At 39.1% G+C, this 25498-nt stretch overlaps 1 long non-coding RNA gene across 2 annotated transcripts in view; it reads left to right on the top strand.

The window, feature by feature from the left end:
• The window catches only part of LOC119528969, a 61915-nt gene that overhangs the window by 31714 nt on the left and 4703 nt on the right, over positions 1–25498 (top strand). Inside the window, exon 1 of one of the 2 annotated variants that reach the window (XR_005215792.1) lies at positions 9072–9189. The exons of the other annotated variant lie outside the window; for it this stretch is intronic. This is a non-coding gene — a long non-coding RNA (uncharacterized LOC119528969). Of the gene's footprint in view, positions 1–9071; positions 9190–25498 lie in introns of those variants that run through there. 2 annotated transcript variants of the gene reach the window in all.

Genomic DNA, 25498 nt, shown 5'->3' with positions numbered 1-25498 from the left:
TTTTTTTTTTTTTTCAAAATTAAAAACACTGAAAAAATAATCTGGATATAAGAAATGTGTCTGCTGTAATGTGAAAAAAGAAATAAGCATAACTCTTTGTGAGAAAATTAAAATTAAAATTAACTTGGCAGGATTGATGAGTCTAGCACATTATGCTGAAATAATTAAGAGTTGTTTGTTGAATGAATAATGCATAATTTCTTCAGCTCAGATTGTTCTCTCCATATTTCTTCTGATAACATAAATGGGTTATCAGAATTGCTCTGGTAAGGATTTTGTTCAACAATCAGTTATAAAGTTTCAGAAAAATTCCAGCAGAAAAATGTAGCATAGATCTAGTCCTTCCTGGAAACCAAAGAGTTTCCATGTGAGCTGTAACTGAGCGTGAGGGGCTCACCTGGCCTACGTTTCAGGTCTATCCTGATTATTGGACTAAAACCCTTGGGGATATGTAATTTTTAGAAATATGGCTTTACTATGCTCCTTGCTATTTGAACCTCAGTCCTGCTTCAAGTAGAAGAGAATAAATGTACTTAAGAATGGGGAGGACAGTCCAACACAGAACTGATAACTGGAAACCCAACCATCATCAGAATTTCAATGTTAAACCGTAGATAACTGAATTGTCTGTACCTTTGCCAGGCTTCCAAAGCTTTCCTATGATGATAAGGTATCTCCCTGACCTTAGATCTTACAAGCATCCACTGCAGCTAGTCTTTTGTGTGCTTTGTTAGTGGTCAGTGACCTGCGGACATTGAGCCCAGTGCAGACATGGATTCTGTAAGACTGAGACAAAGGGGAACGTCCAGATTTCTATCTTCCAACTCCACATCATCACAGCCATGATTGTAAACTAACAGAGGATGGTTGGGTTGCACTAGTGAAAAGACATCAAGGAAAACATTTTTGATAAACAGAACAATAGTGAAGAGAACAGTAACAGAAAATAGAGGAAGAACCATCATGGGGGAGAAATGAAGGACCTAATCATCTTTCAAAAGTCAGTTTATGAATCACTTCCTCTATATAGTCTTTCCTAAATCCCTCTCTGACCCAAGTGGAACTGACCTACTTCATTTGTGGGGCACTGTTACACATATTCCCTTCTATCAAAGCACATGTGTATTAGGGTTCTCTAGGAAACAGAACTGACAGGAGATATATGTAAACATGACATTTTTATAAGAATTGTCTCACATAACCATGGAGATGGGCAAGTCCAAATTCCATATGGCAGGTCACAAGCTGGGAACGCCAATGAAGATTTTTGATGAATTCCCCAGGAGAAGCTGGCTGGCTGATGGAAATTCTCTCTTCTAATTGCTGAAATCATCATTTTTCTTTTTAAAGCCTTCAACTGATTGCATGAGACTTCTCTCATTGTTGAAAGCAATCTCCTCCATTGGTTGTAGATGGAATCAGTCGTAAATGCAATCAACTTACTGATGATTTAAGTCCATAAAATATAGTACCCATCAGGCCAGTGCTTTCTTGACCAAACAATTGTACACCATAACCTGGCCAGAGATGACACATGACTTAGTCATCACAATATGAAAATTTCATATAAAGTTTTCATGAACGAGGCAATAAATGAATGAATGAACTAATGAGGAAAAGACAATATCCTTGGATTTTCTTCCAGAATAATCATGGAAAATTGGGAAAGGACCACACTCAAAAAACACAATTTTAGTATTGTGAGTCTAAACATTGAGTGAAGGTCCTTATGCCAAGTTTCAAATACAGTTCCAACAATTTCACTGATTTTCTCTGACTCTAGGAAAGCATATAACCTCTTAGTGTGTCTCTTTCTTTATTTCTAGTTGGAATTTTGCTGGAGGTTGAAATGATTTGTATAAAATTGTGTAGTAGAATGACTCCCATTTATATATAGAATTCATATAAGAAGAGTAATCTGAATTTGGGGGTGTTATTGCATGATAATTCATGCTACTGCCCAAGATTCTGATGCTTTAAAAACTTTACAGAAACTTTAAAAATCATAAAAGAAAAGTTATGTTCAGCATGGTAGATTATAATTGTATTTTGATATGTCTAATTCCTTGAAATCTGTGATCAGTATGTATAATTAGATAATCAATTAGATTATGGAGTTACTAGCACATTCCTTTGTTGGGAATAATGACTGTGTAAATTTAAGTTTTAAAAAAATAAGCACGTAAAAAGATAAATTCAACAGTAGTTCAATCATTATAGACTATCTATTAGGTTTGTGGTCTGTTGAGTTAGAGCAAGTTTTGAAGGTCATAAATATCTCATTTATGTTCTTCCATGTGTTCCAGTTTGCTAATGCTGCTATTATGCAAAATACCAGCAATAGATTGTTTTTTTAAAGGGGATTTATTAGGTTACAAATGTACAGTTCTAAGGGCATAAAAGTGTCCAAACAAAGGCATCAACAAGAGGATACCTTCACTGAAGGAAGGCAAATGGTGTCCAGAACACCTCTGTCAATTGGGAAGGCATATGGCTGGTGTCTGCTGGTCCTTTGCTCCCAAGTTGTATTTCAAAATGGCTTTCTCCAAAATGTCTCTGGCCTTCTGTCTCTCTGAGGTTCTCTCAGCTCTCTGCTTGGTTCTCCTAAGGCATTTCTTTCTAAGGATCTGGGAGTCCTCTTTTAGCTTCTCCAGGGCAAACTCTGGGCTTCATCTCTTAGCTTAGCATCTCCAAACGTCCTTCAGTCTGCATCTCCAAGTGTCTCCAAGTGTCAGCACCTGTGTTGGCTCCTGAGCTCTTTTAAGGACTCCAGTGAACCAATCAAGACCCATCACCCACCCTGAATGGGTGGGAGCCACACCTCCATGGAAATAATTTAATCAAAGTTCTCACCCACAATTGGGTGAGTCACATCTCCATGGAAATAGTCAATCAAAAGGTTCCACCCAACAAAATTGGATTCAAAGATCATGGCTTTTCTAGTGTCCATGACAGTTTCAATCCAGCATAATTTAGGACTATTTCTTTCTCTCTCTCTCTCTCTGTTGAGATAGTGCTGAAAAGTAGGGGCAAGAGGAGACCTGGTGTTCCAAACTGGGCATGGAAGGGGGGGAAAGGGCAAGCCTTTTGTGCTGATGCTTTCCAGTGAATTAATTTTCTCATCTCACACTATTTCTTCAGAACTTTTTAATATTATTGAGTCTTTGAAGCAAGTAGAGCATAAGTGTTTTTTTATTTAATACATGCTTATATATGTTATATTTATTTAGTATATAATTATTTCTGAGCAACTGTTCCTCTGAAGTTAAAACTCTTTGCCCATTTAGTTTAAAATTGAATCCTTCCTTGTTGGTATTCTGGTGTTGTTTTTTGGGGGAGGGATTTATCTAGCTGTTTATCTGCAGGGTGTTCTATAACAATGTGCTAGAGCAATGACTCAAAGTGGAAATCCAAAAACGTATTCTTGGAGGTTTGAGAGTTCTATGAGAAATGTTAACAATTATATTTCCATTTTATGAGAATTTTTTCCCTGGGGAAAGTGAAGATTTCTTTAAAAGGACACAGAATGCACTAACAACAAAAGAAAAATGGATAAATTTGAACTTCATTAAAGATAAGCACTTCTTTTTAACAAAAAGACACCATTAAAAGCATGACAAGACATGCAAAGACCAGAAGATGTTCGTAATGCATTCATCCATCAAAGACTCATGTGTAAAATAGAAATCCTGTAATTCAATGAGAAGGATAACCAATTTTTTTTTTAAGTGGGCAGAAGATTTAGACAGGCACTTCACAAGAGGGTATCCAAATGACCGATAAGCATATGAGAAGGTTCTCAGCATAATTAGTCATCAGGAAAATGCAGATTAAATCTGCAATGAGATGTGTTGAACACTCTCCAGAATGCTGAAAATTAAAAATGCCAACAAACCAAGTCTCTCATACCCTGCTGGGATGAATTTACATTGTTGCACTTTGGAAATCTATTTAACAGTATCTACTAAGGCTCTACATATGCCTTTCCTATAACCCAGCATTTCCACTCCTATTTACCCAAGAGAAATGAGTGCATACGTCCACTAAAAGACATATATAAGATTTACTCATAATAGCAAAAAACTGGAAATACTCCAAATATCCATCAACAGAAATAGATAAATAAGTTTTGGTGTATTCACAGATAGAATATATTAACCCAACAATAAAAAAGAACAGACTACCTGCAGCATGGCTGAGTTTCATCAGCACAATGTTAAGCCAAAGCACCCAGAGACAAAAGAGCATGCCCTGCATAATTCCCTTCATATAAAGTTCAAGAATAGACAAAACTAATCTATAGTGATAAAAAATCAGAAGAATAGTTGCCTCTGCAAGGTTGGGTTTTAATTAGGAGGGGGTTTGCGGAAGCCTTCTAAGGTTCTGTAAAAGTTTTGTATTTTGATCTGAATGGCAGCCACATGAGTATGTATGTGTGTGTGTGTATATATATATATGTAAAATTTAATTGAACATAACATTAATATTTTTGCCTGTTAATGTCATAACTCAATAAAAATGTCTTTTTTAAAGCAAAGACTGAATACCCACCTCAGAAAATGAAAGGAGAGGAGGGTCCATCAAGTTTGAGAAACTATGCTACAGCAAATAGTCTATTTATGCACAAGAGAAGTAAAATATTAACATGGAGGAGAAAATTATTTCAGTAAAGGAACTAGAAGCGCATGACATTAAATATACATTATTATAAATAGAAAATTAGCTAACATTATAAATATTCACTGTGTTAGAATATACTTAACATATTTTAAAACAATCCCAATTCTGTCACAATTATAAATGCAGTTGGGTTTAATATGCATAACTTGACGTTAGTAAGCAGCTTGATTCTACCATGCCATTCTAAAATAAATCTGGATCTCTTCCCTGCGTCATTTTCGCTTCATTAATTAACATCTAATTTGTAAGTGCCTCAACAGTTGAAGCATTCTCTCAAATAGGGCAAACCAAAATAACTACGGGCATTTTTTTAACCTTCTGGGCAATACTTCTCCAGTGGAACAAAGAGCCCTTTCCCATTCTGTTAATAATTTCAGAATCTCTTCCTCTGTGAAGTCTCCCTGACCTGCTAAACACAATTAATCATGCATTCTTCATGTCCCTGTAACATTTTGTTCTAGACTCTATCTTAGCACTTATCTCTTTACAAATAATAATTGCTAAGCTGTGAGTTCTATGAGAACAGAGAACAAGACTTATTTATCTTTTGATGCCTTTTGCCTTGCCACTGTGAGAGAAGGGGCCCCTGAAGGCCTTTGAGGTCCTTGCCCAGTGCAAGGGAATTGACACATCACACCAGTTTGGTGGCAAAGGAAAGTGATTTAATAGATGGCGGAGGCAGGGACCTTGTGGTCCAAGAAACCTGGATTATATGCATTGTTTGGATCAAAGAGAATTGGGGAAGAACAAAGAAAATCAGGGAGATTCTTTGGGAAATGAGGAAAGTTAGGCGTACAATCTAGTTTCCTATCTGGTTCACTAAAACGTAACTAAGATGCATGGGGTAAACATTTGATCAGGAACCTTTGATGGAGGCCTGGTGTCCGTTCAAATTCACTCGTCCTCCCTTTGCCAGTAAAGGTCTGCACAGCTGGGAGAGGTTAAAGATAACAGTTACTACCTCCACTGGGTATTAGGGAACTTAATTACAGGGGGCTTTTACAAAGATTAACACAGTGTTCCTATCATCTAAGCTGGGAACCGAGAGACCTGGTTGCAGGGGCTCTTTCATGAGCATTCAATAAAAGTTTGATGAACGGCTGAATGTATCAATAATCGTTTATCTCTAGAAACTCGACCTGAGTGTCTTGGGATGCATTTACCAATTTTGAAAATTAAGATTGCACAACCCAGCTGTCTGTTATCTCATCTCCACACCCTTGCTTGTTCCTTCCCTTTTGCCTGGAATGCCTTTATGTCTTCACCCTACACATCCTTCCTCTCCAATCTGCTCTTGAATAACTTCTCTTTGTTCTTTATGATTAGATCTAAGAGTTGAGAATTGCTGATTCCTCACCTCAGGCTGGATTGAGTGCCCTTCTCACCTGCTTCCATAAAACCTTTTGTGGCCCTCTAACCCTGCTCTTACCCTGCTGAATAGTTTTCTGCTTATAAGTCTGTTTACCTGTGTGCTAAGCCAGACCTCAAAACACTGGTCCAGGTTTGAGAATCAGCAAAAGTGCCAAAGATACTCAGAATAAAGGTACAAATGAGTAGGTGGATGCTGCCCCCTGGTGCTTCACTAGCTATCACCAAAGTACACTGAAGTGACATGGACAATGCAGCCCTCAGGGCAAGAACCCTACAGGTAGGAGAGCTCAAAGCCAAGGGCTCAATCTCTGATAATCTGGGAGAGGAGCTGTGTCCGCGCTCGAGGGATCACCCACTTACAGGGGATAACTGCATGAGCATCTTTCCTTAGCATAGGCTCTTTTTGCACGGGAGCTTCCTGTCTATGTCTCCAAGGAAGTGTGACACACTCTCCTTAGCTTTGGAGAGTTATTAGTTCCTCAGTTTTGTGCAGCTTAGATTACGTTGCTACCGCCACTCTTTGTCTTGTTGCACCAGCAAAGGACTTGGGCCTCTTTCTCAAAGCAGGGATCTTTTCCTGACCAACCAGCTCCTCAGTTAGACTGGGGTAGCACCTGCCACTGCAACAGGGGGCTTGTCCCCAGCCCACTCACATGTCCTGGCTTACTGTACTAATGAACAGTGCAAGCCAGTTGCTTAAGTTTCCTGGTATAAGCCTAGGTGTGGGGATAGTCCTGAGAGAGGGAGGGCCACCACTGCTGGGACCCCCTCCTTGGGAATCCTTCCATAGAATGAAGTGGGAAAGTTCCCCTGGGATCTCAGCCAATGGTGGTGGCAGCACAGCAGCTGGGACAATGCTCAGTGTTGGTCAGAAAGACAGACACCTAAAGAGATGTCAACTAACTCCAATACAGGTATTGGGGTTGCCAACAAAAGCACAATTCACACAGGCTCTTATGGAAGATGTTTTACTCACATAGAGAAGAGACAGAGCAAGGTCACCTGTACCCGTGGGCAATGGTTCCCCATAGCCAGCAGATCTGAATCTGTGGTCGACTCAGAGAGATATTCTACACATAGCACCCTTCTCTTGTGTTCATCGGTTGCAGCAGTGGAGGAACCTGGTTCCCTCCCCACCAGGGACAGATACACCACTGGAGTGTGAGCTGGATGTCATAAAACATGACCACCAGAGCCAGACTGTCGCCAGGGAATGTTTACATATACTCAGGACAATAGAGGAAGGAATGTACTGGCAGCCCCCTTACCTGCCAGGGTTTGTGTTTTATCCTACCTAACTGACACACCTGGTCCTGAGCACAAGATGTGTTTGTGGGGCCCAAGAAAAGGTGCAGCCCATGCTAGAACTGCCCCATCCCACACTCCAGAAGGGGCCAGGGTAACTGCCACCATCAGCACCTGGACTCAGGTCTCCACCCCAAATGGGCAGTTCAAACTATGTTCTTCCCTTCCCATATCCACTCCAAATTCATCTGCATTTGGGTCACATTTGGTGCTGGCCCAATTGGTGCCAGCCTAAGAGAGGGACCTGACGTGGCAGTGGGCCTTCTATTTCAAACTCTCGCCAAATGCCCATGGGATTTAGAGCACAGAGCCCAGCTGCCACGGAATGCTGTGTCCCAGAAGCAGGCCTCTGTGGTGGTTGGGAGAGCTCACCTCCATCTCACTTCTTCCAGCTTCCCCTTTGGAGTGCAAGGTCATTCTTGCCAACCCCATTGACTTCACGTGAGCTGCACCAAACAATAAACAGCTGGACCAGGATCAAAGATGGAAAAGAAGGACAATTAGGACTTTAGTATCTTTTACTTTTGTTTACCTTCAAACCAGTAAAGAGGTTGTGTGATGGCTATAGCTATAAACAGTCAAGTGAGGGGCCTCAGCTCCCACTGCCTCACTTGATCCTCCCAGATGTGCCCCAGTAGGAGCCTTGAATAGAGACAACAAATCATCCATTCATGAGCTTGGTGGGCGGATCATGAACTTGTCTTTCATCACATCAGCCTGGTCCTCCAGGCTTTACCTACTACCATATATAGCTATTTTGGGTTCTGTTCATCAGGCCTACAGAAGACTTGGCTCTGGCCAGTCACATCCTTCTAACCCTTTGTGTGTGTGTGTTTTTTTTTAACTTTCCAAGTACAATTTAACAAGTAGTTAGAGAGGAAATTTCAAAGAATGTTATGGGTTACAGTTCCACAGTTTCAGTTATTTCCTTATTGTGAAATGTAACATATATACAAAAAGGTAATAACTTTCAAGTTACAATTTGAGTAGCTATAAAACACACATCAAAGGATGCTATGGGTTACAGTTCCACTATTTTAATTCTTTCCTTCTAGCTATTCTGTAGCAACCAAGAAGAAGAAAATTATATAGAAATTATTTAGACAATTATATAGAAATAATTTATAGAAAATAATTTATAGAATATTTTCTATAGAAAATAATTTATATAAATAATTTCTATGTAGAAATTATATAGAATTATATAGAAAATTATATAATATAAATTATATTATTATATAGTATTCATAGTTCTTTGTTAAATTGCATCTTGTCTGTTGCTACTCCTTCCCCTAGTTTAATCACTTTCCTGATCTTCAGGGATGTTTAGGCAGTGACCACCCTAATAGAATTGAAAAGAGTTTTTTAGAGGTATATGTCCCACAGGTCAGCACTACAAATATGGATAGGTGCTTGCATGATATACTTCTAAGGTATGACACTAGCACAGAGAGTTGACAACAGAAGGTATATGGGAAAAAGCTCCCTCTATCCTTTGAGATTCGTGAAGGATGGAGAGCCTTGTTTTGTGTCTTTAGAATCCCAGGTCTGAGCACATAGGAGGCACCCAGGAAATGTTTGACAACCAAATGACTTGACTGACTTGTCTTCGGCCCCACACCCTGCGATGGTAAGCAAAACCAGAGAGTTTGGTTAGATGGGCATGAGGGGTTTCTTCTTTGCTCTAACACCACTTAGGTCTCAACATTGAAGGGATGGGAGCCTGAGCTTTCCCACAGTGCCAGCTGGTCTGCAGGGAAGTGAAGAAGAAATCTCTGCATCCTGAGCTGGACCTGATCCCAGGGCATGTTGACCTCTGAACGGAGCCAAATGGTAGGAAAGGGACCAGGACAGAAGGAGGTGGGGGATGGGGCTGCGTAAACTGCATGTAGATTTTACAAAGAACTTAAGCACATCAACCCTTATCTTTCTTTTCCCACGAAGCAGAAATATCCAAGTCCTTTATCCCATGTCTTGCCAAATGTTTAGCCAAGGTTTTTGTCCTTAATACTGGTATGAAATGAAGTTTTCACAGATTTATAGAAAAATAATTTTTAAAATAGGGATAATGTGATTTTTTTCATAAAGCTAAATTTATTCCTTTTAAAAGAATTCTTTTATACAAGAATATGCCTTTCATAATCTTTTCTTTGTTTTTGGGGGAAGTGTTTCTTTTATGACACTATGGTGATAGTAGATGGCATTATTTTTCTTCATAACATCCTTAGTTAACAAAAATTTGCAACCTGGCATTGATTTCCCAATTGTTTGTCTTGTTTTAATTATACTGCTCTATGATAACTGAAAGTTTAGAACTACTGAAACATTTTCCATAAATTTCTTCCTGAATCCCTGACTTATATTTGAAGACCTTCTGTGAACTTTCCACAAGTTTTTTATCACCAGCTTCAAATGCAGAGCAGCATATGAAACTTTGAGTCTGATAAGTACTTAATATATTTTATGTTTATTTCATACCCATACTTTGCCTCTTGCTCCAGACCGATAGATTCAGCTACCTACTTGACATCCTCATTGGCATCTTAAAATTAACATGTTCCAAACTGAACTCATGATCACCAATGCCCCACCTTTTTCTCCCCAGTCTTTCGTATAGCTGTAAATGATAGTATTATCTTGCACAAGCCAGAACCTGGGAGTCTCCCCCAATCTACACATCCAATTCATTGCCAAAATATATCTTGAATCTGATCTGTTCACTTTTCTTCATCTCCACAGCTTTCACCATTAACCAATGTCCCACCTGGTCTCTGCAGCTAAGCAGACTCTGATTCCATCTGAACCCTTTTCCAGTTGATTCTCCACATTGCAACCATACAATATTTTTAAAATGTAAAGCATATCATGCCACTTATCCTTTCTCTCAGAATTGAACACAGAAATGATCCACCAGGACTACCTGTTTTCCCCTCTCCCCCACCACGCCGTCCACCATGCTTCAGCCACACTGGTTTTCTTTCACTTTCTTAAGATAAGCCTGTCATCAGATTCTTTATAAATGCTGTTCCTTCTGCCCGAGATGTCATCTCCCTTTTTAACCTACCCATACAAAATAACACCTATTCATCATTCATTCATTCATTCAGCCTACAGGCAAAGAGAAATCAAGAGATTCCATCATGCATATCTGATCTGTTGGAAGAGATTCCACCAAGCATTGATATGTGGAGGAAGACTGCACTGTACTGGATGCCCGGGATTCACCTGGACATGGGAAAGGACCTTTGTCCTTTTCTGTTAGGCAACTAGGCAGGGGCGTCATCTATATGTCCAAAACATGAAAGAATATAGCCAGAAAGAGTACAGGTGGGATTGTATTGAGGGGAATCATTAGGCATAGTTTGTGACCTGTCTTCTGGAAGAGAGCAGTGTGCCTAGAAAGTAAACTGAGGAGTTACCAAAAGACCCACTAATACTCCCTTACTCAGAGGGTGAGAGTAAGAGGCAAGAGTAGGCTTGGGGATGTTAGGATACAAACCACTTGGAGGCACTCCTCCTTTTTTGGGCCAACACATTTGATCAGTGGGGACCACCAGGTGAACAGTGGAGATGACCCAAATGTAGCCTAAACCTGGCATGGAAGGGACTTGTCCCTGGCACCAGCAGACCCACCAGGCATGAGGGGAGGCACTCTAGAAAGCCCTGTAAGAATAATTGGGGTTAAATCCTGACATAAGTGGGACACAAAGAACATGCAGAAGCTATGGCTGAGAGTGCCTCCAGTGTTTCCTCTTATCTGTCTCCAGGTTGCAGGATATCTGAACCTAAAATCTCAGTTGTTAAGTAAATTAAAATTGTTCTTTCTTCTTTAAGCTGGTATAGAAGAATTGGGACAGAATGAAGTGATGAAAATGATTCATTGGATCCAGGAGATATAATCTATAAATAATAGGAAATCCAAAGAGATAACAAAATATTAGCTCAGGAGTGATCACAGAAAAGCTGAAAGAGAAGTCTTTCCTAAGCTTAAGACCTATGTTAACATATTCAAAGGGTACCAAGTGCTGAGTACTGAGTAAAATCAATGCAGACAGAGCCACATCTGGTTTGGTTATGTTCATGAATAAAATTTAAAACACTACAAACATCCAGGCAGAGGAAAAAGATATTACAAATAAAGTGAAAAGTTAGATTGGCCTCACACGTCTTCTGGATAGTAGTAAATACAATATAGCAATGGTGTTCCGAGGGGAAAAATTTTAACCCCAAAATGACCCACAAATCCATGTTGTAAGGGAAGGTGTGCTGGCTTGGATGTATTATGTCCCCCAAAACACCATGTTCTTTAATGCAGTCTTGTGGGGGCAGATGTATTAGTGTTGATTAAGTTGGGATCCTTTGAGTGTTTCCATGAAGACGTGACTCAATCAACTGTGAGTGAAACATTTGATTGGATAATTTCCATGGAGATATGGGCCCTGCCCGTTCAGGGTGGGTCTTGATTTAATCACTGGGGTCCTATAAAACAGCTCACAAACAGAAGGACCTCAGAGCAGCCAAGAGAGCTATTTTGGAGAGGAGCTAAGAGAGACATTTTGGAGATGACCGTTGAAAGCAGACTTTTGCTGACACTTTGGGGATGCTAGCCCAGTGTTTGCTCCAGAGAAACCAAGAGAGGACAAAATGCCCCAAGAGCAACACTTTGAAGAGTGCACAGGAGCTGAGAGAGGAGCTGGAACACAACCCAGTTTTAGCAGACACCAGCCACGTGACTTTCCAGCTAACAGAGGTTTTCTGGATGCCATTGGCCTTCCTTCAGTGAAGGTATACTTGTGTTGATACCTTAATCTGGACATTTTCATGGTCTTCACACTATAAATTTGTAACCAAACAAACCCCCTTTGTAAAAGCCAATCCATTTCTGGTATTTTGTACAACAGCAGCATTAGCAAACCAGAACAGAAGGTAATATGAATCACAAGGCCAGGACTAGGGGAGGGCAAGTATTGTACCCTAGGCACCTCACATGTAAGGAGGCAGTCGCTCTCTGGGTCAGGCAAGTACAGGGTTGGCACCTGAGAGTGAGCACCTCCTTAAATTTTGTGTCCTCCATGTCTTGTTTACCTCACCCTAGTTCTGACCCTGCTTTCTCTGACACAAGAAAATTTACTACTCACATGCTATTCTTAAAAAAAAATGTACCCGAAGATATATCTGAACAGAGAAAAGTCAAAAGAAAAGGTTAAAAGGATGGGGAGATTGTAGTAAAAATGTATGACATTAAACATTGAGGCCAGTTAAACATGGAAGTTAGTCTACTGCAAATGTCACAAATAGTTCTCGGAAGAAAAAACAAATAATGTTTAAATAAAAAAAGCGGAGAGTTAGTGTCTATCAACAGCCCTTCAAGTTATTTACCATTAAATTGGTCTATAAATAATCTAAATATAAATCCTTGTGGAAAATACACTTTAAGACAGACTAGCAATTTGGCATTTCTCTCTATTGGCCTAATCGTACGTCCTGGATCGTCTCCTCTGTGCTCCTTTTGTATGGTGGTGATCTGTGCTAATGCAAGTTGAATGATAATACATTCTTTAGTTCTTACTGAGAACTGATGACATGATCAGACATTGAGCTTCATTCCTTTTATTTCTATTATAATAAACAAAGGTGAGCAATTCATTCTAGCCTTGTTTTTCCACTCTGCCCATATCTGCTTTTTTATTGAAGTGCTTAATCTATTTACATTTAATGTAATTACTGACATGGTGGGATTTCCATATGCCATTTTACTGTTTGTTTTCTATATTTTGTGTGTGTGTGTATGTGTGTGTGTGTGTTAAGTAGATATTTTCCAGTGTACCATCTTAATTCCCTGGTCATTTATTTTATTATATTTTTAATGTATTTTTTTCTTGGTCACTCTGGGAATTACAATTTACATCTTCATTTATAACAATCTAATTTGGATTAGTACCAACTTAATTTCAATAATATACAAAAACTTTGCTGCTATTATGTGGCTCTGTTTGTTCCCTTTCCTTTGTGCTGTTGCATCTCTGTACATTGTGTGCCCATCAATACAGATTTATAATTATTGCTTTATGCAGTTGCCTTTGAAATTAAATAGGAAAAAATGAGTCACAAACAAAAAATACATGTATATAGTCTTCATTATTTACCCATATAGTTACATTTACTGGTGCTCTTTATTTCCTCATGTAGATTCAAATTACCATTTAATGTCATTTAATTTCAGCTCTAAGGATTCTCTTTATTATTTCTGGAAAGGTAGGTTTGCTAGTGACAATTTCTCTCAGTTTTTGTTTATCTGGGAATAACTTAATTTCTCTTTCATTACTGAAGAATAGTTTTACTGGATGTAGATTACTTGATTGATTATCTTTTTCTTTTAGTATTTTGAATGTCATCCCATTGCCATTTGGCCTTCATGGGGTCTGATGAGAAATCAGCTGTTAATCTTATTGAGGATCCTTTGTATGTGATGAGTTGCTTCCCTCCTGTTGCTTTCAGGATTCTTTTTCTTTTTCTTTCAACAGCTTGAATACAATATGGCCATGTGTATATCTGTTTTAGTTTATCCTATACCTTCAATATTCAGCCAAATAGTTGACTACTCTGCCTTAGCCTTCTCTTTCTCCCTGCGCAGAGCCTCAAAGTCAGCCAGAAGTGAGAGCTCCAGGCCTTCTCAGGTGTTTCCTGTACATGTACATTGCCTTACACATGCACGTGGCCACCTAGATTCACAGAAGTATGTTGGAGTTTTCAAAGTCCCTGTGAACATCTCAGTTCCAGCTTTTATTTTTTAGCTGTTTGGTTAGCCTATTGTTTGTCCCAACTACTATCTACTGCCTTAGACAACCATGAATTTAAACAATTAACTGTAATTTTTTTCAACAAACACCCTGCGGAAAAGGCTTTCACAACGGGCCATCTCTTAGGTCAAGTAAAGGCAAACTGGCAAGTGGGGTCTTCTGGAGAACCATCAGACAGGTCAAATAGGGAATGAGGATTTGAAGTAACTCCAACCTCAGTCTGCCCCCGCTAGTGTCTGTCAAGTTGCTTGTTTTCACTATGATTGCAATCTTTTTTCCCTCCCGCTGCAGATTTGGAGAGGAGGAGCTGGGATGAGGGCATGTTGAAACACCACAAAGCTCACTGTTCTTATTGAGATTCCACTCAGTTTTCTTGACTAAATTCATAGAAAGTCCCTGGATTGCTGCAGACCTTTGGTTAATTTCCAGAGTCTGAAAAAGTAGATTCTGATCATTTCTGCCAGTTTTCTCATTGTTTTTAAGGAGGAGAGAATTTTCAGAGGTCTACCTCTAAAATGAGGTCTACTATTTTCACTGATATCACCCTACCCTTAATATTCTCTATGTTTTTGCAGGGAAGGGTGTGTGTTCTTAGGGTAGAAAATCCTAGAGTGTGACAGCAGAAACTCTGTGAATACCTTGTCCAAACCTCACCTCATTCTCTAGACCACAGGAGGGTGAGTGTTTCTCCCAAGGTCGCAGAGCAGTTTGTTGAGGATCAGTGCTAGAAGGCAGGTCTCTGATTCCCAGTCACACCTCTTTTCCAAGCTCCATATTACATTCAAAATTCATTATTTATGCAAGGTTATTTAAAGTGGGATGACTGAGGTCATGAGAAGAGATTCCGTAGCCCCTTTCAATAATGTGTGTGTGTGTGTGTTTAAATAAATAGGCTTTCCAAAATTCTGTAACTGACCCCACATGACATTTCCTACTCATTCCAATATTCTAAGGCTGGAACATGGTTTTGTTACATGATCACACTTTTGAATTTGTCATGTAGTGCTCTCTACCCTTACTTCATTCAGCTGTGTAAAAACTGGTCCTGATGCCTATGGGAAAACTATAAGCAATATCTATGCTTGAGATCCCTGACTTTCTATCCTGCCTATAAGCAAGTATCTTTTGAAGTTTATGACTAGAAAAATTTGGGGCACTTAGGAAATTACCAGAAAAAATTTTTTTCAGAACATTTCATTGTTTTCTGTGCAGAAATGTTTATTGCAAATAACTGACATAAAGAAAAGTATACCTAAGTGTGCCCACATAACTAGATCAACTAATATGATGATTAACTTGATCAAATCAAATTATACTGGTAATTTATTGAGCAACTAGTATGTGCTAGATATTGTAAAGCAAAAGAAATAGGATGTAATATGGTAGAAAGAGGACTAAATGCAAACCTTCCCACTAGATGGTTGTAGACCTTGGTAAAGGCCTTGTCCCTTTGGACAAGTTTCAACCATACTCATTTTCTAAGCATCGACTGCCACCTTTCCCTGGACCCATAAATAAATCCTATGCTCCGACCGTATTAGCCTGTCTTCTAGGAGAGATGGCAAATGTGGGCTGACTCCCTTCTCTGGAGTGCCTTGAGGTAAAACACATCCCCTAGCAGATGGTGCACTGCCACACCTCCTTCCCCTATTGTCCCAAGCATATGTAAATATTCACTGGAGGCAGTCTGGTTAGAACATGTCTGTTTTATGGCATCTGGCTCACCCCACCCCACCCCTACCCCAGTGGGGTGGAAGTAGGGTTCCTCCACTACAGCTCAAGCTGCACAGAGAACTTCTCCCTGCATTTGCCATGATTTGAGACCTGAGACTGCTGGCCGTGAGGGACCAATGCCCACTAGTGAAGCTGGCCTTGCTCTGTCTCTTCTTGGGGTGAGTAAGCTTTTTCCCTTCAGTGCTGTGCGAGTCGTGCTTTTGCTGGCAAACCTGACGCTGGCAAAACATGGGGTGAGTTGGGACCCTAAGACTCCTCTTCCTGGTGTCAGGCATGGCCATGCTCTTTCTACCCTCCGTGCAGTTAGACCTCTCTTTTCTGAAGGAGAGTTTGGCTCAGCAAGCAGGGTGCCGACAGTCTGACAGTCATATTGTGATTTAAAAATTCAATCCCTGCCCTAAATGAAATTAACAATAACTGGCAATAAAAACCAACAAAAATTCCTTTGCTCTTTTGTCTGAACACAAAGACCCTGCCAGTGTTCCTCATGAGCTCAGGAGAGCCTCTCCTCTCTGAAGATGGGGAGGAACGAATGAAGCGAGGCCTGGCCTGGTCTCCAGGGCACTGGCTCCCATAAATCTTGTAGCCCTTCCTTGCTGCAATGTCAAAGCCTCTCTGTACAGTGGTTAAGCTGTGAAGGAGGAGCAAATGGGTGTGGGGAGAAGCTCAGTTCTCGGGTGGGCAGTAGGGCTAGGAATGGACGAACGAGGAAGTCTACCCATCCCCAACCACGAGGCAAGAGAAAGATGTTTTGTCTTTCTTCCTCCTGAACTAACCCAACAGCAGGCCTCAGCTATGAACTATGAGTCAGGGAACCAGGCTCATTATTTCTGCTCTATAAAAATCCCTCCTGAATCCTGGTTATTTTAGTCGTGCTTTTGTACAGTTGAATATAAAATGTCCAAAGGGAACTAACCCACACTAATTATGAATGGTGATGTGGACACACTCGATGTCCAAAAAGGAACATATTTTTAGGCCCCAGGGTATAATGAGCAGCTTGACTTCAAGGTGGAGGATTTGACAGAAAAACTAAGAATATAAATTTAATCAGCTCCATCAGCATACTCCCCATATCCCAGGCAGCCCTGATATTATACGACAAATGAATAAACAAATCACAATCAAAACAACCTAACAACTGGCCAGCCAACCAACAAAATACAAAACAAGGATCAAAATGCAATTTTAGTCAGTTTTTTAGAATGAATGTACTGTAGCTTAATAACGTAGATACAAAAGGAAACTATTCAAAAAATAAAATCCCTGCCTATACAAACGTTTCTAAAACCATGGTTCTGGTGGCAACTGTAACAGATATAATTAATCTTAGAGAAAATAAAGTCATGGTTGTCAACTGAAAGTCAATAACTTTCTTATTCTCCTTAAAATTACTTCCTGAAGTCTCTCAGTGTTATAAATGCTGAATTCTTATTCCAGTTGATGATGTCCTGAACAGACTTTAATCAGTATACCTGATGCACAAATCTGATAACCTACAATTCATTCATTCATGCATTCATTTGTTCATGAAAATTTCCAGAGGGCTTGCTCTACATGAAGCACTTGGGAACCAGTGCCTGACACCTGGATTCTGAATCTAGTTCTTCCATTACTTGTGATTTTGAACAAGTTACTTTGCCTTTCTGATCTCAAGTTCTTTCATTTGTAAAATGAACATCTCTAGGTAACCATCACACTAAATTACTTAATTCCATGTCATGCAGAGGTAATACCTAATTTTCCTTAAATTGGACACCAGAGGGACTCCATTAATTCTTTCTGGTCACAAGACAGCTTTAGGATAAGTTTCAATTACCAAATACAATTAGTTGTGGACACAAGACTCTAATACCAACAGTTGTTCATAAAAGTTATTTCATTAAAATGTAGAAACACAACTTATTAATTTATAAGCAGTGATAATAATCCTGGCAAAAAAGCTTATGATACTTTTCATTAACATTAAAAAAATGTCATATGGTAACAATTTACAAATATTATATAAATATCAGCAAGTTTTGTCTCTAACAAAGTATTAATGGCCTACATGATAGCTGTCAACTCACTCCAAATTAATTTGTGCTGGTTTGAATCTATTATGTACCCCATAAAAAGCCATGTTCTTTAATGAGGTCCTCTGGGGGCAGACATATTGTGTGTGGGACCTTTTGATTAGGTTGTTTCCATGGAGATGTGACTGCCACCCATTCCAAGTGGGTCTTGATTAGTTTACTGGTGTCCTTAAGAGATCTCAGAGCTGACACAGACCCAGACACTTGGGGATGCAGACAGAAAGATGTTTGGAGATGCTAAGCTAGGAGATGAAGCCCAGAGTTTGCCCCAGAGAAGTGAAATGAGAACCCATGGATGCTTGGGGAATCAAAAGCTGAAAGCAACTCAACACAGGAGCAAAAGGCCAGCAGACGCCAGTCACGTGCCTTCCTAGCTAACAGAAGTTTCCTGGATTCCATTGGCCTTTCTTCAGCGAAGGCATCTTCTTGTTGATGCCTTAGTTTGGACACAATTATGGCCTTAGGACTGTAAATTTGTGAACAAAGTAACCCCATTGTATCTGACTCCCAGGGGTGTAAATACCCCTGGCAACATGGAATATGACTTCCAGGGAGGAATCTGGACCTGGCATTGTGGGATGGAGAGCATCTTCTTGACCAAAAGGGGGATGTGAAAGGAAATAAGGTTCAGGGACTGAGAGATTCCAAAAGGAGCCAAGAGGTCACTCTGGTGGGCACTCTTACGCACAATATAGACAACCCTTTTCAGGTTCTAATGAATTGTAATAGCTAGCGGTAAATACCTGAAACTATCAAACTACAACCCAGCACCCTTGAATCTTGAAGGCAATTGTATAAAAATGTAGCTTATGAGGGGTGACAATGTCATTGTACCTCACTAAAATTGAATTACTTAAAAAAAAAAAAAGAAACCCCCACTGTAAAAGCCAACCCATTTCTAGTATTTTGCATTCCAACAGCTTTAGCAGACCAGAACACTATCTTAATGATTAATTTTACTGGGGTGAAATTCTGCTCATTATAAAGTAAAAATTCATCAAATTCATTTATGAATAGATTAGAAAAATAAATTAATATCTATGAGCTGGCTACTTATCAAGGCTTATCAATATCATGGGTTTGAGAAATTACTTCTATTCTAACAAGATGAAAGTAATTATCTCTTTACCTGATTTTCTTCAATAAATAATATATCAAAATAATATTTTGCTTTGTAGTGGCTAAGTTCTTATTTAGGCAAATTTAGCAAAGGCATGATAATTCCCCATCTAGAAATAATCCTAGGGGAAATCTGCCCATTGATAGTTCTTCCAGAAGTGACAAGCAACTTCAGCAAGTTATACATCATGCTGTCCTCCTGTAGTATAATAAAGAATGGACTGGTTTTTGTCCCTGGCTCCTGAAGAATCCTCAACATCCTTGGAATGTCTTGTGACAGGAGTGTCTTGTTATTCATTGTTGACCTAAGACCAAGTTTATGCCAACAAGATGAGGCGGGTTTGGGAGCTGGCCATGGTAGAAAGACAAACCTCATGATTATAGGTTTGGGGCTTTGAACCAGGTCATACCAGCCTGACTTTCCCAACCTACCAGGAGAAGAAGGGGTTAGAGGTTGAGTTCAACCACATGGGCACTGATTCAATCAGTTATGCCTACACATTGAGACTCTGATAGAAACTCTGAACACCTGAAGCTTGGAGAGCTTCCAAAGTTGATAGATAACATGTGTCCATAAGCCAGGAGAGCAAACGAGGTGTGTCGAATTACAAACACCAATTTAGACGTATCCTTGGTCTTTATCCACATTCCTGGAAGTGTAAACCCGTTGTAAATAAGATCTCTTGAAGATGTTATCTTAGTTAAGGCATGACCCAACCAAATGAGGTTGAGCCTTAATCTGGATGTCCTTGATAAGCAGAAAAACTTCAGACACACAGAGAGAAAGCCACGGAGAGAAGCCAGAAGCCAGAAGCTGATGGAAGCCAGCAGAAAAATGAATAAGAGGACATCACCATGTGACAGGAAAACCAAGGAACCTCAGATTTTCTGTCGTCAGAATGCTACTGATCCAGGAGAAAGCAAGCCTTCTAGTCTCTAGAACTATGAGCCAATAAATTCCTGTTGTTTAAACAAACCCGCTCTGTGGTATTTGTGATAACAGCCTCGCAAAACTAAGACAGTGATGCATTCTGCCTCCACATGGAGAGGACAAGGAAATGTCACATTTGAGACCATCTGAGACCTTGCCCTATGGTGCCCTTCTCTGGCTGCTTCTGATTTGTTTCCTTTTTTGCTATAATAAAGCCATAATCATAAGTATAGTGCTTTCCTGACTTCTGTGAGTCATTCTCCAAATTTGTAGCCAATTAGTCACAAATGCAGGAGGCCTCAGAACTCCAGAACTTTCAGCTGGTGTTTAAAGGGCAATTTAACTTGTGGAATCTGACAATGCTCTGGGTGATTATATTGTATTGTCCTTGGTGTCAGAAGTTATTTAAGTTATTTGTACCTCCAGAAAGCTCAACGTGTTTTAAAACAAAAAGATGATTATCTGAGGTCAGGCATATTGAATATATATCTATAGCTCTTTATTTTCACATACATACTAACTTCTGTTGCAGGATTCAGAAGGGCACCACAGTTTCATTCTGTGACAGTAAATAGTAAGTATTCTTTTCATTAATGACATCCTTCCAATTATTTGTACATATCATGCCTAAGAGCAAAGGACAAAGATCACATTTCCCCTGGTAGTCCCAAAATCTGCACCACCCATGTTTATAATAAATAACAAGAAACAATATCATGTATTTAAAGTTTATTATGTGCCAGATACCTCTTAATTCCTTGCTAACTGAATTCTCAGTTTCTGGATATTTGTTATAATAACATGCAAAAAAGCCACCAAATCAAAGTAGAAATCCTGCTAGAAAGAATCCACGTGTGCATGCCTGTGAAAACTCTGAAATTATGTGCAAGATACGTGTACACATACACACACACAAACATTTATTGGTGTGCATGTGCATATACATACATCTACTTCCCAGTTTTGTCTCCTGGGAAAGAAAATATTAGTAACAATGAGCACACCCAACACCCAGATCATGGATTCTTAAGAGCATCATCCACGAAGCCAGGGCTCCTTGGTGAAGTGGCTGATTCCAGGGTCAGGATGGGGAAAGTATAAAATGAGCCCAGAACATCTGGTGCCAGAAAGTAAGGAAGTGCTCAAGTAATTGTGGGAACATGTCAAAAGGACATAGGAGCCAGCTTGAAGGGGTGGCCAAAATCAGAGGCAATTTGAGAATCAGAATAAATAATGACAGTAAATGATTATGGTCCAATGAATAAAATAAGCATCCATGAGTCCTAGTGATTTAAATAAATAAAAAACTAACAGGGAAGAAGAGACCATTCTTTGTTCCTTTAACAGTAGAAAACCAATTAATAAATGCAAAAAATATGATGGGTATAGAAAATCACCATTTGGGGCAACCATCATGATAATTAATTAAGGCAAGAATCATAAATAAACATTAAAATTAGGGGGTAAAAGTTTGAGAATAACAGGATATTGATATGGTCTCTAAGTATCTCCCAAGAAAATACTTATTAATTCCCAAAGGAAAAATAGTGGCAGTCACCACCTAGCAAAGCAATCAGTGTTAACATTATCAGCAATAGGACAGATTTACATCATCATCACCTGATGTGATAACACAAAAAAGACCACATCATCAGTTCTGTGGATTCCTGCAAAAATGCTCACTCTGAAGCTCATCATGAGGAAACATCAGACAAACCCAAACTGAAGGAATTCTCCGAAATAACTGGCCCATATTCTTTAAAAAATTAGAGATGTGAAAGGCAAAAAAGATTATAGAACTATTACATGTGAATAGAGACTAAAGAAATATGACAACTAAATGCCAGCATGTGATCCAAAGTTTTCTTTTGTTACAAAGAATATTTGGGGGACAATTGGAGAAATCTAAATAAGGTCTATAGTTTAGATAATGGAATTGTATCAATGTTAATGTCCTGATTTTAATAATTGGACTGTGGCTATGTAAGCAAATGCCCTTGTTTTTAGGTTACTGGAGTAATTAGGGATAAAAAAAAAAAAAAAGTTATCATGACTGACCTTTCTCTTAAATGGTTTGGAAAAAATAACACACACACACACATATATATATACACACACACACATATATATATATATACACGCACACGCACAAAGAAAGAAAAGGATATAGCAGATGTGGCAAAATGTTTAATCTGGGGTATGTGGATGAAGGATATACAGAAATTGTTCGTACTATTCTTGTACCATGCTATAAATCTGAAATTATGTCAAAATTAAAAAGCTAAAAGAAAAATACATATGTACATGCAGTCATGTATTATGCTCAAGGTCAAGATGTAAAGATATACTAGTGCCTCTCAAGAAGATAACATCCTGTCCTCATGTTGCTTAAATATGCACAACCATCTTTTTAACGTGATTTTAAATGAAATATCTTCAAAGAAAGTAAAAAAAAAAATAAAAAGTAGGTCAGTATAAGAGACATCCATACCCCAACATTCAAAAATAAGTTGTAACTAGGAAGTATATCGAGAGAGGTAACAAAATAAAAGGAGATGTAAATTATATTTGATAATGAAAAGAATAATTGAGTACTGCAGCCAATGAATATGTGGAGTTTTAAACAATGGAGAATTGGTGTGGAAAAATTCTGATAAGGGAAATGATGCTGAGCAGCACACCTAAGAGGGAGTGCTAAAAAGGACATTGGCAGACAGTACACAGAGACAGCCCATCACAGCCAAAACTCTTCCTTGATGACCCCAAGAGCAGAATACTCTGACCGGTTTCTTTGCTAGCCACCCACTAATCAGCAACTCACCCAAGGAAGGAAAACAAAGTTCATTGACTTCAAACTATCTGTAGTTTTTCCTTCTCACCTCTCTCTTCTCTGAAGCAAATCCTCTTCTTCCCTTTGTTAGATGAAGTAGACCTGTTATTGGTTTATGTCTTGAGTTATTCTTTGCCATTATTTAAAAGGTTTGATGTTATATAAAAACACTAGGTGATTGCTATATAGGTGTATAACAATGTTTTAGTAATAGTGGAGAAAATATTGGGGATTTTTGGATGTGCTGGCAATGCATTTTTATTTTTCCCATTTAAAATAGTGGCATATATGCCTCAGGTATACGTGTTTTCAGGAATCGATTGAATTTGGATATATTATACAAGGCCGCCTGCATATTGTTTTAGTTGAATCCTCTCAGCAACCCTCTGAAGTAAGAATTATACCCATTTTGCTAACAAGGAAACTGAGTTAATAAGGTTAAGGAGGTTGTCTCAAGCCACAAGCCAGCAAAAACAAAAGTGAAAGCAGCACGCAAGTATAAATCCTTATTCTAGAGCAGGATTCTTAACCACCACCCAGGAATGCTTATGCTTTACATTCTGGCAGCCCAGCTTACTTCCCAATGTAAATTGTTTATAGGTTACCCATCTCACTCTCTCCTATTGACCTTGCCTGTCTCATCTTACCTTTTTCTACTTGCCTCTGAATGAATCACAAAGCTCCAGTCTGGCAGGTGTAGTACAGACTACCCTTCTTTCCTGAAGCACCAGGATAGGGACCTGAAATTTATGACCCTTTCCCCATTGTTCCACGGGTACGAAACTAATAAATTAAAATCTAGAGGCTGACAAATGCAAACAGGTCAAAGAGCCAATAAACAGCTGAGCTGAGATTTGAGTGCAGCCCTATCTGACTCCAAAGCCCAGCCTCCTAACTTTGCCCAACTAAGCCATGGTAATCTTTGAAGACAGCAGCCTCTCTCTTCCTTCAAATCAGTATGGATGAATTAATGTTCTATACTGTGTTCATTATTTGCTTTATAACCAGAGATTTTTCTGAATATTTGTGGGTGACCTCGTTATCCTTGTGAGTTAAAAGAATGAGAGGAAGCTGTTGTGCCAAAAGTTTCTATATAGAAATTACTTCTAGGAGATTTGGCATTGATTCAAATTCTAAGAGCCTTGAGGCTTCTGGATAAAAGATGAATTCACAAGAAAGAAATCATGAACTCTGGATAAAACGGGCTCTTTTTGGAAATCCAACAAAGATAATAGGATTCAAAATCTCCTTTACTTCCTTGTCAAGCAAACCCTAACTCTCAATGTGAACTCAATGTGAACCCTATCTTGCCTCTTCTTACCCTCATGGATTTCATGTGAGCAAGAAATAGACTTCTTTAAGCAACTGAGATTTGGGGGATCGTGTATTGTGGCAGTTATCCTTCCATAATTCATACAGAAATTGGCACCTTGAAATGGAGTACTCCTTTAACAAAAATCTAAAAGCTTGACTTAGAGTTCAGACAGTGAGAGGCAAGGACACTAAGAGAGGCTGGGAAACTGAAGGTCCATGTTGTTCAAGAGCCAAACATTTCAACGGTTGCCTGCAATAACCTGGAAAGAAGTCAACTAACCAACTGAAACCGTAGCTCTAAGCAAAGAGCTGGAAAACACAATGTTAGTAGTCAGTGTTCGTTTTGCAGGCTATGATTAGTAGCTTGAGAAGAGAGAGGTAAGCTCAGGCAAGAGTGGCCAGTTTGCAAGCAGGGATGAAAGAGAATAGTCTAGAAATTTAGGACCTTGCAGGGTTGGAAAAGCTGTCTGCTTCTAGACCTCAAACAATAAAAGCATTAAACTGAGAAAGATTTTGAGCAACAAAAGCTCACTAATGCCCAAATCCAACTGGACTTTAATGAAAAATATACTTCTCTTCTACTGGGCAACCATGATTTTGGAGTTTGCTTCTTTTAGCAGTTAACTTACCTTTCTTTAACTGGTAAAACATACACTATTATATTTAATCATTGGAACAATGTCGAGTATCCATTCATCCCAATCAAGAATTGTATGTGTATACATATGTTGGCATAATTAGTAAACAGGCTTTATAAAAACTGAATCTTAGCTGAATAGAATCGTTTGAATTTTAGAACTACTACTGTACAGTGAAACTTTGAATTAGTGACAGTCAGTATTTAGTACTGAGATTGTCATGATCCTTGATTTTAATATCCAACATCTTCTATTAATTTTCTCAATTGTGAAAGCTGCTTGCTTTCTCTTTAATGAGTTAAATAGTTTAGCTGCTTAGCAATGTAGTATATCCTGTTTTAGTTTAGAGAGTGAGAGAAGAGACATTGGAGTCAGCAAAAATAAATGTTCTAGTTTGCTAATGCTGTCAGAATGCAAAATACCAGAAATGGATTGGCTTTTATCAAATGGGGGTTATTTGGATACACAGTTAACAGTCTTAAGGGCATAAAGTGTCCAAAGTAATGCATCAACAATCAGGTACATTCACTGGAGAATGGCCAATGGCATCCAGAAAACCTCTGTTAGCTGGGAAGGCATGTGGCTGGCATTTGCTCTGGAGTTCTGCTTTCAAAATGGCTTTCTCCCAGGATGTTCCTCTCTAGGCTTCAGCTCATCAAAAATGTCACTCTTAGTTGCTCTTGGGGAGTTTGTCCTCTCTT

Source organism: Choloepus didactylus, chromosome 3 (assembly GCF_015220235.1).
Source record: "Choloepus didactylus isolate mChoDid1 chromosome 3, mChoDid1.pri, whole genome shotgun sequence".
Lineage (NCBI taxonomy): Eukaryota > Metazoa > Chordata > Mammalia > Pilosa > Megalonychidae > Choloepus > Choloepus didactylus.
The sequence above is the reverse complement of the archived record's forward strand: the minus strand, read 5'-3'. Positions and strand labels throughout refer to the sequence as shown.